We start from the raw sequence: 13249 nt of genomic DNA, 5'->3' as shown, positions 1-13249 counted from the left end.
TGCCAGGGGATGCAGAGAGGAAGAATGGGGAGTGACTGCTAACGGGCATGAGGTTTTTTCGAAGAAATGATGAAAATGTTCTGGATTTAGATATTAATGGTGACACAACTTTGTGAATCTATCAAAACCCACTGAATGATACATTTTAAAAGCGTGGATTTTATGGTATATGTATTATATCTCAATAAAGCTACTATTTAAAAAAACCCAACAGTGTAAGAATACTATATTTTATATTAAAAATAATTGATTGGGCCTAGCTCCTCTAGCTAGGTGTTAATTAATACTTGTTTACAATGGAGCCACTCCCTAGTAAGTGTCTTGTGTATTCAAACAATACCTTCTTACAACCTAACGGAAAGGGCCTGTAGTATATACTCAAGGAAGTATATTCCTGAGACTCTGTAACCCCTTTCAGCAACTGATTCTAGTAGAGAAAAACTCAATGGTCAGGAAAGGAGTCAGTTATCTAATTTGATCCTGTTACAGTTTAGAGCAATTTCCTCTTGCTGATTATCATCAGCAAAGCTCAGCATACAGTGGATTCCTTCCTTTGCTGAAACCCATTATGACAATGCCCTTAATATGCTTTCCCAGCTACATGCTTTTGTTCCCTCACATATCCTAAATTTTGCTTCCCTACACATTAGTAGCCCCAAATCAATACTTTACTTGCTCTAAACACATACACTATATCACTGAGATGTTACGTAAATATTTGGATTAAATAAATGAAGCTTCAAGAATTTTTTGCAAGATTTAACATTTGACCCGGAAAGCTTTTCCATTTGGTTTCATAAATGGACTGCATGACTTACTTTTTTTAAGGGAGTCATACTTTTTTTAAAAATGCTTTCCTAGGTCCTTTTCTCCAGAACTTCAGCCAGGAGCAAGAAAAAAAAAGTAAATCCCTGAAATTCTGCAAAGCCTTATATTGAAAGAATCTTTGACATATTATTGATATATCTCTTCCAGGCTGGAAAATCTTGTGATGCAATAAATCAGATTAGTAAGTATACACAAAGAGGTCAATGCCTTCCTGAAATCTATCAGCAAGACCAGAAAATAGGTTTTTCCAACTTAGTGGTTCTCAAACTCGGCTGCATTTAAAATTCCCTGATGCCTAGGCCACATCCCAAACCAAGTAAATCTGAATCCTGATGGTGAGACAAAAGTGTTAGTAGTTTTTGATGCTCTCCAGATGGTTCCAATATGCAGCCACCTTTGAGAACCACTGCCCTACCTCCTAGCCCAGAGACTCCTCACTGCCAATGAGTGATTTCTAATCTGGAAGTAACCTCAGCCCCCCATCCTATAGCTAACAGAAGAGCAGAGTGGACCACATGCATAAAGACATCTCTTTTCCTAAGATAGTGGCTTGTTGGAAAGATGGTCCTTTCCCACTATAGGCCTCTGCTCGATGGGCCAACCAGCACCAGTCACAGGAGTGTTCCTTTCCCTTATCACGACAAGGACATGTCATCCTCTATGTTAGCGGTCAATCTGTAGAGTGATGTGATATATGAAAGGACATTAAGTGTAGATATGTAACTTGAACCATCTACACTTAAACCATGTCTTCACATGAAAAAAGACATGATTTTAAGTTAAAGAGATGTTTGTTGAATAAGATGTTTTACTAAGTTTTCCGACTTCGGCCTAATAATCTTGCAGATTGGGTTCATTTTCCAGCTGGCTGCTGCTTTGAGAAAGTCATGCCACACTTCTACTGCTTTGCTTCAATATCTGAGAAAGGACATACTAATCAAAATATCTGCCCACAACGTCTGCCTCTCTGACATGTGAGGAAGCCAAATTAGATAGCATCTAGGAGTCCACAGGCAAATATCTATGAAAATAAGATGAGGGCCATATTATTACAATTTTCTCACTTAAACATAATTCTAGATAACTCCCAGAGCCATACAATTCCAAGAATAAGACAGATAAAAAGTCCAAGGCCTCTTTAGGAAAAGAACGTTGGCTGGTCATTATTTTAGCCAATATTTAACAAGATGCATTTTATTAGCTTAATTAAATGCGGGGAAAAGAGAGATTGTATCTACAAAGAATGGAGTTAGTCCAAAGAAAGTGCTTATTTGTCTCACAAGGGCTCTTTCCACATTATGTAGATGCGTATGTTAATTGAAATTTCTAAATCGGAATTTTATTTCTGCAATAGATGTGATCGGAGGCTGAATAGAAAATTTTAAAAAAGCTATTCCACGTGGTTCTTAAACCTTATGTGGTTGGGGAGAAAAATGAACAAATGTTCAGTCCTTTCCTCTGATAAGTTATTTGAGATGAGGTCTACATCAGAAAATCTAGGGCTCGAAGTCTGATAGGTGTTCAGAGGAGAGAGAAAAACTCATAAAGAGGGATATGCAGGTGGGGCCGGAATTAATCAGGCGGGCTTCACAGAGGAGGTGGGATGAGAGCTGGAGTTTGACGGGGAAAGGGGAGAGAGAGGGATTGGGATGAAGAGAACACGCACCGGTCCTGGAAGCAGCACGTGCACCGTGGAGCCCTGGCTACAGGAAACGTGGCTCAGGTGGAAGCAGAAGCAGCTTTCTGGGGGCCTTGGTGATGCGGCGGGATGTGCAGAATCAAGTGTTGGCCGTAAGAGGTGTAACCGTAAGCACTGGAGTCCATAGTCCTTGTTTACAAGTTCAGTTTTAGCTATTTGCCAACCATGTGGCCACGGGCAGATTACTTAACCCCTTATTCTTAGGGTCTTTATCTGCAGCTGTAAGTAGGTAAAAATACCTGGCTCGATGCATTCAGTCACCATGAATTCCCCTTCACTCTGGGCTTGCCAAGAAGCAGAGAACCTTAAAAAATGTTTTGATTGATGACACAATGTAACAAAACACAAAATGATTAATCAACTAACACAGGTCACTTTATAGCCTAACATGAAGTCACCAAATTTCTCAGAACAAAGGTGGTGTAGAAATCCCAAGGAAAAGCCGGTCTTACTTCTCTTTAACAAAGCACTAGATTATTTCAGCCACTTTATCCCCTGATGGAGCTCTGACTAAAAATACAATATGTCAACAGTGACTAATTACAACTTTAATGAGTCTATTGTTTACTTCTTGGCGGTAACCTAATCAACTAACCATGTCTTAAACTCACCTAGCATTTTCCAATATCAAATATTTATAATTTTGAATTGGATAACTTTCACCCCCAGCTGTTACTGGTGTGAAAAGAAAAGTCATCATTGGCACAAAGACATTTATAGCAATGCCCTCCTTTTCCTGCTGTTTGGTGCATTTTAAAGACTAATCCGAACAGAGCAGACGGCAGCTTGTTTAGTGCCCTGCTCAGAGCCCGCTAAGGTTCTGACAACAGAGAGAGTCCTAACAGGGCCGTGTGCTTCTCCTTTCTACAACATTCTTTAACTTTACAGTAGGTGAACATTTTTTGGTTAATAACAATTTGGGGCTGAGAAAAGGTATGAAATGTTCAAAAGTGTGAATGGTTTGCTGAAGGGACACTTATGAAGAGGTTGCTCCTCAGAATTTTGCATTATGCCTTTGGTTAACTTTTCCTTAAACCGAAAAAGGGACTTTCGTGTGGAAACTTACTCTCTCCATAGCTCCTAGTCATAGTAACTGTTCTCACTGTAAAAGGATCACGGTTTTAGCAAAGAAATAAGGGCGGAGAGTTGGACTTTTAATAACCTAGCATTTGTGATAAGGCAGCTCTTATGAAATTAGCTTGGTCTGTATTTTCCAGATTTGACCTAAAATGAGAGGAAAGCTCATGGGAGGCTGGGAGAACACAGACTGGCTTATATTGTATCCCATTTCTGCAAAATCACCTTCCTGATATCCACTCCTGTCCAAGGAAAAACATGATTACATTTTCCATTAAAGATTTACATTTTACTTTCTGGTATTTTTGGCCAAAAGGACAAATACCATAATCTACTATAGTAAGTCAAAATACTGAAAGATAAATGTTAGCACTTTCGTGGAAAAAAATCACAGTAAGCTATCTGACATGAAGAATACATTTGCTATATCCGACACTTTCTAGTGTATAGAAGGTCTGTGTCTTGAAGAAATCGTTAGCAATCAGTCAATTTCTGCAACATCATAGAATGTTCTTCCTATATCATTTCCATCAAGTTTTTAAAAAGGAAAATTCAAATATCTTGCTTTCACTGTCTTTTTTCTTACGGTTCCAGTAACTTTAACTGCAACCGGGGGCTTCTGTTATAGTTAAACTAAAGGTTTTCCTGCTAAAATCTGTGCCCATTTTGGTAGGTTCTATTATTCCAATAAATGGCAAAATTATGAAAGTTAAATGCTTGCATATTAAATTTCAGGAGTATAACTTCTAGTTACATAGAATAGCAAAAGAGAGAAGTTCCACATTTGTTCCTTCTAAATATTTCTGTTGAATATATTAAGGTGAATATACACACCAACATGGATGACTATTTGGGGGTTTATATTTTAGGATAAAGTTGGCTCTGCTCTACTCTGATAATGTTACTCAGCAGCTAACCTTCTAGTTCATATTTACAGAATGATGAACAGAGGTTACTACTAAGTTCCTTGTCTTTCCCCTAATTGAGCAAAGGGTGGGACTATGATAGTATACACCTTGAAATCTTCCAACGTCATCTGAAGGAGCTGAATTTCCCTAGGATCTGAAACAGAAACTAGTTTTATAAATCCAGCTAGAGGTAAGGTGTCATCATTGAATAATCACAAATGTCAGCAAATGATATAGTCTACGTCAAATACGTAGGGTAAAGTATGAGGAATGAGTATAAGAATACAAGCTGGAATATTTTTTCTCCAGCATAACAGCACTGACTGGGTTACATGAGGTATTGATTATAAAGAACTGGCAGGGTTGTAATGAGCGCATATGCACACAGATGCTCAAGCACACACACACACACACACACACACACACACACACACACACACACACACGCATGCAGGCACATCACGCATGGAATCATTATGACTGTGTATACACTCTCTAAAGTCAGTCTTCTATTTAACTTGACCTTGTCAGAAGATATGTCTGCTTTGAATATTAATGGAGTAAGCCAGAAATACATACAATTTATAATACAAATTTTATAAAATAAAACAGTTTGAATTTTTTCTACGTCCATAAATCAAAGTACGAGAGGAAGATAATATTTCATGTTGAGAATTTGGTGCAAGTTATACAGCATGCAAAAGCGTCTCTACCTGCAAAGAGTGGGAGGTGGTCTTATGGACATGATTCCTAGGTTTCTTTACCTGGGAAAAAGGTGGTACTAATTTCCTGGAGAAGCAGAAGAGGATGGAGGAGGGGGGTCCCCTGTCAAAGAAGCGAGTGGAATGTTAGGGCACCACGTACCATCAGCCCTAGTAAACCAACCCTGACAGATTGCCCAGGTGGAGGCCTTCTGAGATTGGGCATTAAAAATGACACAGGATGCTTCAAAGAAAAGCTCAAAAAGTTGCCTGGGGATACTTAGACTGTCAATGCCTTTCAGATGCCTGCCTTTGATAAAACTACTGCAGCAAATACATTTCAGAACCTCTGTATGTAAGACACTAAACCCAGGAGAGAGGAGGAGATGAAGGAAGAAAATGGAAGTATGTGTGAGATGGTCTAGAAACATTTAAAGAGCAGCAACAGGAGGTATTATGTAAAAAAATTGAAATTGTGTTTTTTTATAATCAAAATTAGACTTCACAATATACTTGTAGCACAGCAACATTTATAAGGAAAGGATACTAATCTCTCCCAGATTCGGTCATTTACTCACTCACTCAACAGACATTTCTTGGGCACCTACTGTGCGCTGGGCACAGAGCGTTTTCTCTGGGGATCAAATGAAGTTACCTAACAGGTTCTGCTACTCTCACCCTCCCAGGACAACTGTAAGAGCTACAGCAACCACAGGTCCTGGTATGCCCAGCCGGGCCCAGTTTCTCCCCGCTATTCTATTAATAGTCTCCCCTTTCACTCTCAGAAGGATATTAATCTGAACTGTATGATCACTGAAACTAATAAGAGCCTCCAGACTTGTGTTCATGCCCCCAGTTCTGCCTTGCCCCCATCCATCCTCCACATAACAGGCAGAGTTATCTTTTAAACATGTAATACAGGCCATGTCACTGTTCCGCTTAATCTTTGCCAATGGCATCGCATCAAACCGAATCTGAACATCCAAAGTCCTTCTTCTGCCTTACAAAGTGCCGCGTGACCTGCCTCTGACTCTTCTCTACCAATTCTCTTTTCCTTGAAGGAGCCAAGTTTCATCCTGTCTTAGGACCTTTGCACTGGCTATTCCCCCTGCTGGTTTTCACAAGCTGTCTCCTTACTGTCATTCAGTTCTCAGTTTAACTGTTTCTTTGTCAGAGAGATCTTGCAGGGCCCCCAAATGTAGAATGCTCCCATTCACCTTCTACGGCATCACCCCATTTTAATTTGTTGAATAGTGCTTCTGCCCCACAGATATCTGTCTTCCTGTTTATCATCACTCACTTTCCCCTCTAGAATGCAAGATCTTGCGGGGTGGGGGGGGGGGGCGGAATTCTTACAGGCCTTGTGCACTTTGAGGTCTAGGTAAAAATGGACGTCAACAAATGTTTGCCGGATGCACTAATATATGCCCTGTTAGACCTAATTTAGTGTAGCTCTGTTATAAAGACTGCTGGTCTTGGAGAGCTTCAGGCTGTGCACTAAAAAACTTGAATACTCTGTATAAGAAAATGTATCTTTACTAACAAAGTTACCTTGTATCTTAAGAAGAAACCAATCTAAAACTTACAAGTTGAGTATAAAGCTACAGAACTAAAGACTCTGATGGGTGAATGTATAGTTTCCAACTCTATTAATACCAATTTTTAAGAGGGTAAAAGGCTTAATACCTACCTCGGCTTCCTTGATTCTTAAAACCATGTCCAGGAAAAATAAGTGATGGGGGATTTTGATGAGGTGCGGGGAAGGGTCTTATTTAAGTGCTCCAAGGGTAGATTACTGAAGAGGGAATCTCCTCTGGGTTCCTGGACCTAATTCCAACGTGTGTGTCTATGTGCGTGAAGCCTTCCCCCACACCAACAAGCAATTCTCAGACATGAGCAGGTGTCTGAGAAATCAACTCAACTGAACTCAATTCGGACACTGTCTACCCATCAGATTCCACAGGTAAAGGGCTGAGTCCCGCAAGGCTGCCCTCCACTTCAGATGCCAATCACAAGCCCTTTGCTTCTGACCAACCAGCTACAAATCGGAGGTTCCAGCGACCCCCTCCTACTCAGGATGCCAATCCCACAGCCAGGTTGTTACCTGAACTTCTGACCAACTGGCGGTAAATCAGAGGTTCCCACAGTCCCCTCTTGGAGTTCAGTTAACTTGCTAGAGTAGCTCGAAGAACGCAAGCAACCCACTTATTCACTAGATTAGTGATTTATTACAAAGGATATTAAAGGATACAAAATCAACAACCAGACTAAGAGATACATATGGTGAGGTCCTGAACAAAGGAGCTTCTGTCTTCATGGAGCTTGGGGCCAGGCATGGTGGCATGTGGGCTCATTATGATTCCCTATCCTGGAAGCTCTCCAAACCTCCTCCTTTTAGGTTTTTAAGGAGGCTTCATTACTTGGACATGATTGACTAACACATTGGCCATTGGTGTTAGATTCAACCTCCAGCCCTTACCCCCTTACCCCCAAATCAAGGGAGAGACTGAAAGTTCTAACCCCCTATTCGTGGTTGGTCCCCTTGGTAACCAGCACCATCCTTAGGTGCTTTCCAAAAGTCACCTCATTCACATAAACTCAGTTGTGGTGGAAAGGAGTTTGTTATGAATAACAAGACACCCATTTTGCCCTTATGGCTCTGAAGCACAGGCACTGAGGACAAGAGACCAAATATTAAAATAAAAGATGTCCCATTGTTCTTATCACTTAGGAAATTTCAAGGGTTTGGGGAGTTGTGGGCCAGGAACTGTGGATGAACATCAAATATATATGAGAAATATATTTTGATCATCTGAATGACCAAATATATATATTTCTTACAAATCACAATATCACAGGATCTCATGCAAGAGAATCATTGGCTCAAGCCCTCATTTCTACCATCCCATATGCAAGGTTCTTAATGGAGCAACACACTGTCTTGGATATCCACTTTTGAGGATATATGATAAAAGTAGTCTGTACTTCAAGTAAAAGCAAGACCATGTTTTAAATGTATAAAAATGGCTAGTATTTCAGGAAAATTCAAGAAAACATTATCACCATAGCAGGCAAATAACTCATATTATATGTAAACTGAAGAATGAAGTTTGCTACTGAGCCACTGTTTTTACTTTGGACTTGATTCTTGGAAAGAGAATAAATTAATTGTTCAGTAAGGGACTAGACTCTGGAGGCCGGTCTGCCTGTGGACAAATTTCAGCTACACTGAAACCTTCAGAACCTGTATTATAGACATCTTATGGACGATTAGGAAACTTTTTACTTAATTTATCTGTTTTATTTTTCAACCTCCACATATTTTTAAAATAAGGTTTACGGTTGATCTTCTCTTGTGCGATGCAAATGCAAACTGTATCTTGTGCGCTCCCATATCTTTTTTCCATAGTTGTTCTCTACAAGTGGCCTCTGTGGACAGTTTTTTTGTTTTTGTTTTTTCTTTTTTTTTGGGGGGGGGGGGGTACGCAGGCCTCTCACTGTTGTGGCCTCCACCGTTGCGGGCGGAGCACAGGCTCCGGATGCGCAGGCTCAGCGGCCATGGCTCACGGGCGCAGCCGCTCCGCGGCATGTGGGATCTTCGCGGACTGGGGCATGAACCCGTGTCCCCTGCATCAGCAGGCGGACTCTCAACCACTGCACTACCAGGGAAGCCCTGTTTTTGTTTTTTGAGGTATACTGAGACTGTCCTGGACCCCAGCATCTACCCAGCCACAGTGACTGAAATCCTCATGAAATCAGGGTGAAACAGACATTCATAATGAGTCTAGTTAAAGAAGTAATGTTAACTGTATTAGGGCAAGAAGTCACCAAGGAAGTAATATATTAACTAGCTCCCTTCTTAGTGTTGACTAAGTTAACTCATTAAACTCATTACCTCCCACTGTCACCAATGCAAGTTTTCATTAGCAGTGTACCTGGTAAAAAGAGATGTAACATACTTTGTTGAATGAATAATGAAAAGGTGGACAAGATTCAGAACAGGACATATTTGTATTAATGAAATTCCTGAATGGGAAAGTAGAGAAGAAACTTAGTAGAATAAGGTCCACGGGCAGATGGAGGGACACTAAAAACGATGGGGGATGGGGGACAAAGCCAAGGCCCCATCACTCCCCACTTGGAATTTTGCTCCTAGTTGGCCGTAAAGATGTCATAACACATCCTAAATATCTGTATTGTAAATGGTCTCAGCCCACATTTGTTGAGCTCTTCAGATTCTAAAAGCTATTGTAAATAATTAACTTGGGAAAACCACTCTGCCCTTTACTGGTGGCATTTAATTAAATCTATAACAATCTGAACTTTTACTAATATACTAAGTCTAAAGCTGTGTGTTGACAAAAGATGCAGTAAAATGGCGAGGAGTCAAAGGGAGACACCAAATCGTTCACAGCTAGAATTTATAAAGACATACTCGTGTTATGTGATTCCAGAAGCAAAAGAAGCCACTGGCAAAAGGCTACCAAAAACTCAAATGCAAGGGGCCTGAAGGAAGAGAGGTGAGAACGTTAGATGTGAGATAATGATAGGCCTGGCCTGGACAAAAGAGATTTTATAAACTTCCAGCAAGAACTATATATCATTCTGAGCTTATAAAGGCTAGTCCCTCAACGACAAGAAGGTGCACCAACAGTAATACACATGAAGAGAACCCATTGTGATACTTCTGAAAAAGAGTCAAGAAACTTCAGGCCGCTTCATAAAATTAACAAAACACTAAGAGAGGGGCTTCCCTGGTGGCGCAGTGGTTGAGAATCCGCCTGCCAATGCAGGGTACACGGGTTCGATCCCTGGTTGGGGAAGACCCCACATGCTGCAGAGCAACTAAGCCCGTGCACTACAACTACTGAGCCCACATACTGCAACTACTGAAGCCCACGTGCCTAGAACCCGTGCTCTGCAGCAAGAGAAGCCACCACAATGAGAAACCCGCGCACCTCAACAAAGAGTAACAACTAGAGAAAGCCCACGCACAGCAACGAAGACCCAACACAGCCAAAATAAATAAATAAAATTAAAAAAAATAATGTAATTAAAAAAAAACACTACGAGAATTAATAAAAATTAAGAAGTTGCTCTGGTTTCCATTTTTTTTCTTCTTTCATAGTCTTTAGAGAAAACTACTTACAATTTCTTTTGATGCTGTCACAGCATTATCCTTCGGATTCTGGGCTGAGACCCAATTCCAAACTACTGGAATAACTCAAACTGTGGTTTCATGGATGTCTTTTTTTTTTTTTTTTTTAAAGCAAATCCACACTTGCTACAGACTGCCAAGCATCAAGTTTTCTCTGAAATTCACTGGGCCTTAAAGAGTTCTTTCTCATCTACTCTTTGCTGAATGTTAAGATTTCAAGTTTAGTTGAACTTCTAAAGATGCTTCTAGGTGAATTGAAGTTGTCAAAATTAAAAGAATTTAAGATCCCATTGCAGCTTTATGGTCTCTGATTCCATGATAACTATGCTTTCAGATTCCGCCCCACTGTTGTCTCCACATTGTCAAAATACCCGGAACATAGTATACCTTCAGTTTTAAAAAAGAACATCAAGACAGTTCAGCAAACATTTACTGAACATCAGCTACATGCAAGAGACTTTCAAAAGTGTCTGTATTGTCCTGTGTGTTTTTTGCATGTCTTCAGAACTGTATTTAAAGTTTCTCTTCCTCTCCTCCTGATGTAAGTATTTACATCCCCTCAAGAGATAATGAACAAGAGTTAATACAGAAGCCCTTGTGCTAGCCCACAAATAAACTGTATCCATACTGGAAACAACAAAAGTCCACCAATACTGAAGTACATATAGACATTGTAGAGTATTCATGTAATGGAAACTAAAACACTAGGGAGGAGAAAAACCTACTATTACAGGCAACAAAATGGGTGAATCTTCATGAATGCGCATGAGGAGAGGGGGCGTGTCACAGAACCCTTCTATCATTTACGTTATGTGAAGGTTAAGATCAGGCAACACTCATCTGTAGTGATGGAGATCAGAACGGTTGTACAAGAGAGGGGAGTACGAAGGAAATGAGAGTGGTGGAGGCAGTGGTGGTTGTACAGTATACATGAGGGGACCTTCTGGGGAATTAGGATTTTTCTATCTTGATTTGGACATTGGTTACATTTTTTATATATTGAAATAGTCATTAATCTGTGTATATTCATGATCTCTTCACATTATAGTGTGCAAGATTTGCTTCAATTAAAATGGAAAGAATAGGGACGTCCTTGGTGGCCCAGTGGTTAAGAATCCGCCTGCCAATGCAGGGGACACGGGTTTGATCCCTGGTCCGGGAAGATCCCACATGCTGCAAAGCAACTAAGCCCGTGCACCACAACCACTGAGCCTGTGCTCTAGAGCCCGTGAGTCACAACTACTGAGCCCGTGCGCCACAACTACTGAAGCCTGTGCACCTAGAGCCCGTGCTCCACAACAAGAGAAGCCACTGCAAGGAGAAGCCCGTGCACCGCAACGAAGAGTAGCCGCACCCCCCTTGCTGCAACTAGAGAAAGCCCACATGCAGCAACGAAGACCCAACGCAGCCAAAAATAAATAATTTTTAAAAATGAAGGAATAAATGAAGAAAATTAAGTGCCAAAATCTGTACTGTGATGGAATTTCCCACCATCAATCTCCAATGAAGAGACTGGTGGTGTGATATGACCTAACTGTTCATTGTATAATCAGTTCCATATGAGTCTTATTTGGCGTGTTTTCCTCATCTTTTAACTCCTCCGTCTCACAACACTGTTATAACCTTTGAAATAAATAGATTCATTCCCCCCCTCCCACAAAAAAGTGCCGTAAATATGGAGACAGATGAAAGCAGCTAAGCCAGGAATAGAATTCACTCGCCATGTGCAGGACAAGATATACACTGCCAGTGTTTTAATTCAATTCCTTCATTTAGTCACACATCCAGACATGGATATGACAGACACCCAATTTGATCAGAAAGATAAGGTTCATTAGCAAAAGACACTGCTTCCTTTCCCCCTAATTCACAACTTGTCATTATGTCTGTTCAACTCTTTTTTCACAAGTCCATCACGCTCAGGTGATACAAGGCAGGTGAACCAAACAACAAAATCCAGAACGACCTTAAAGGATTTAATAGCCATGAAAGAGCCTTGAGCCTGAAGGAATTTTTCCTGTTTGGTTTCTCTCCGGCTGGTTCTCTCAAGAAGGTATTTTAGCTGAGATAGTCATCCACTGAGAAACAGAAACTCCTGCTCTAGATCTTTTTCCAAATTAAAAATAGGAGTTTTTGAGGAGTGTTAAAAGAGCTGGAATCTCAAAATTAGGCCAGATTGGGATGTGACCTGAGCGAGACTTTGAGGTCAGACATGGTTCAAATCCCAGCTCCTCTAATTACTAGCTACCTGGCTTCTATTTTATTTAACCTGGGTCTCAGATCCCACCGATGTAAGGGGGGGGCGGGGGGCGCCGTCATACAGTACATGTAAAGCCCCTGTCTCTCCACTTAGCCAATGGGGAGACAGCAAGCAGGTGGAGTTGATCTCTTTGTATAAAGCACTGCGGGGAAACTATTTCTTTGCAATGTCTGTGTGTCTTTGTAATTACCGTTGCAAACACTCATTAATAACATTTCTCATTTTGTGCATTAAACCTAAATAATGATTGCAATAAAGGACTTTGTGGCTAATCAGCCTGCATTTATCTGAAACACGAATGAGTGCTCAAGTGTTAAGGAAGAAAAGTAGCATAAAATACAATGCTTGCTCTAAAGCATTTACACTTTAAGAAATCATTTTTGGGTGATTGCCAAAATATATTGTTAAGTAAAAACAGGTGTATTTGTCAACGTTCATTGAACTGTACACTTAAAATGGGTGCATTTTTTGGGGTGTAAATTATTCCTCAGTTAAAGACAATCACTGAAAGAAATTCTGTTGCCCAAGTACAGCCATTAGAGATTCTGACGAAATTGGTCTGAAGTGTATGACTTGGATACAGGAAGTTTTAAAACCATTCCAGATGATTCTAACATG

At 40.5% G+C, this 13249-nt stretch overlaps 1 protein-coding gene across 4 annotated transcripts in view; it reads right to left on the bottom strand.

Moving 5' to 3' along the window:
- The window catches only part of RAB27B (RAB27B, member RAS oncogene family), a 69747-nt gene that overhangs the window by 31926 nt on the left and 24572 nt on the right, over positions 1-13249 (bottom strand). Inside the window, exon 1 of one of the 4 annotated variants that reach the window (XM_019937086.3) lies at positions 2495-2793. The exons of the other annotated variants lie outside the window; for them this stretch is intronic. The gene's annotated coding sequence lies outside the window, so the exon portion shown is untranslated. Of the gene's footprint in view, positions 1-2494; positions 2794-13249 lie in introns of those variants that run through there. 4 annotated transcript variants of the gene reach the window in all.

Source organism: Tursiops truncatus, chromosome 13, assembly GCF_011762595.2.
Source record: "Tursiops truncatus isolate mTurTru1 chromosome 13, mTurTru1.mat.Y, whole genome shotgun sequence".
NCBI classification, from domain to species: domain Eukaryota; kingdom Metazoa; phylum Chordata; class Mammalia; order Artiodactyla; family Delphinidae; genus Tursiops; species Tursiops truncatus.
This window is presented reverse-complemented; position numbering and strand designations above follow the sequence as displayed.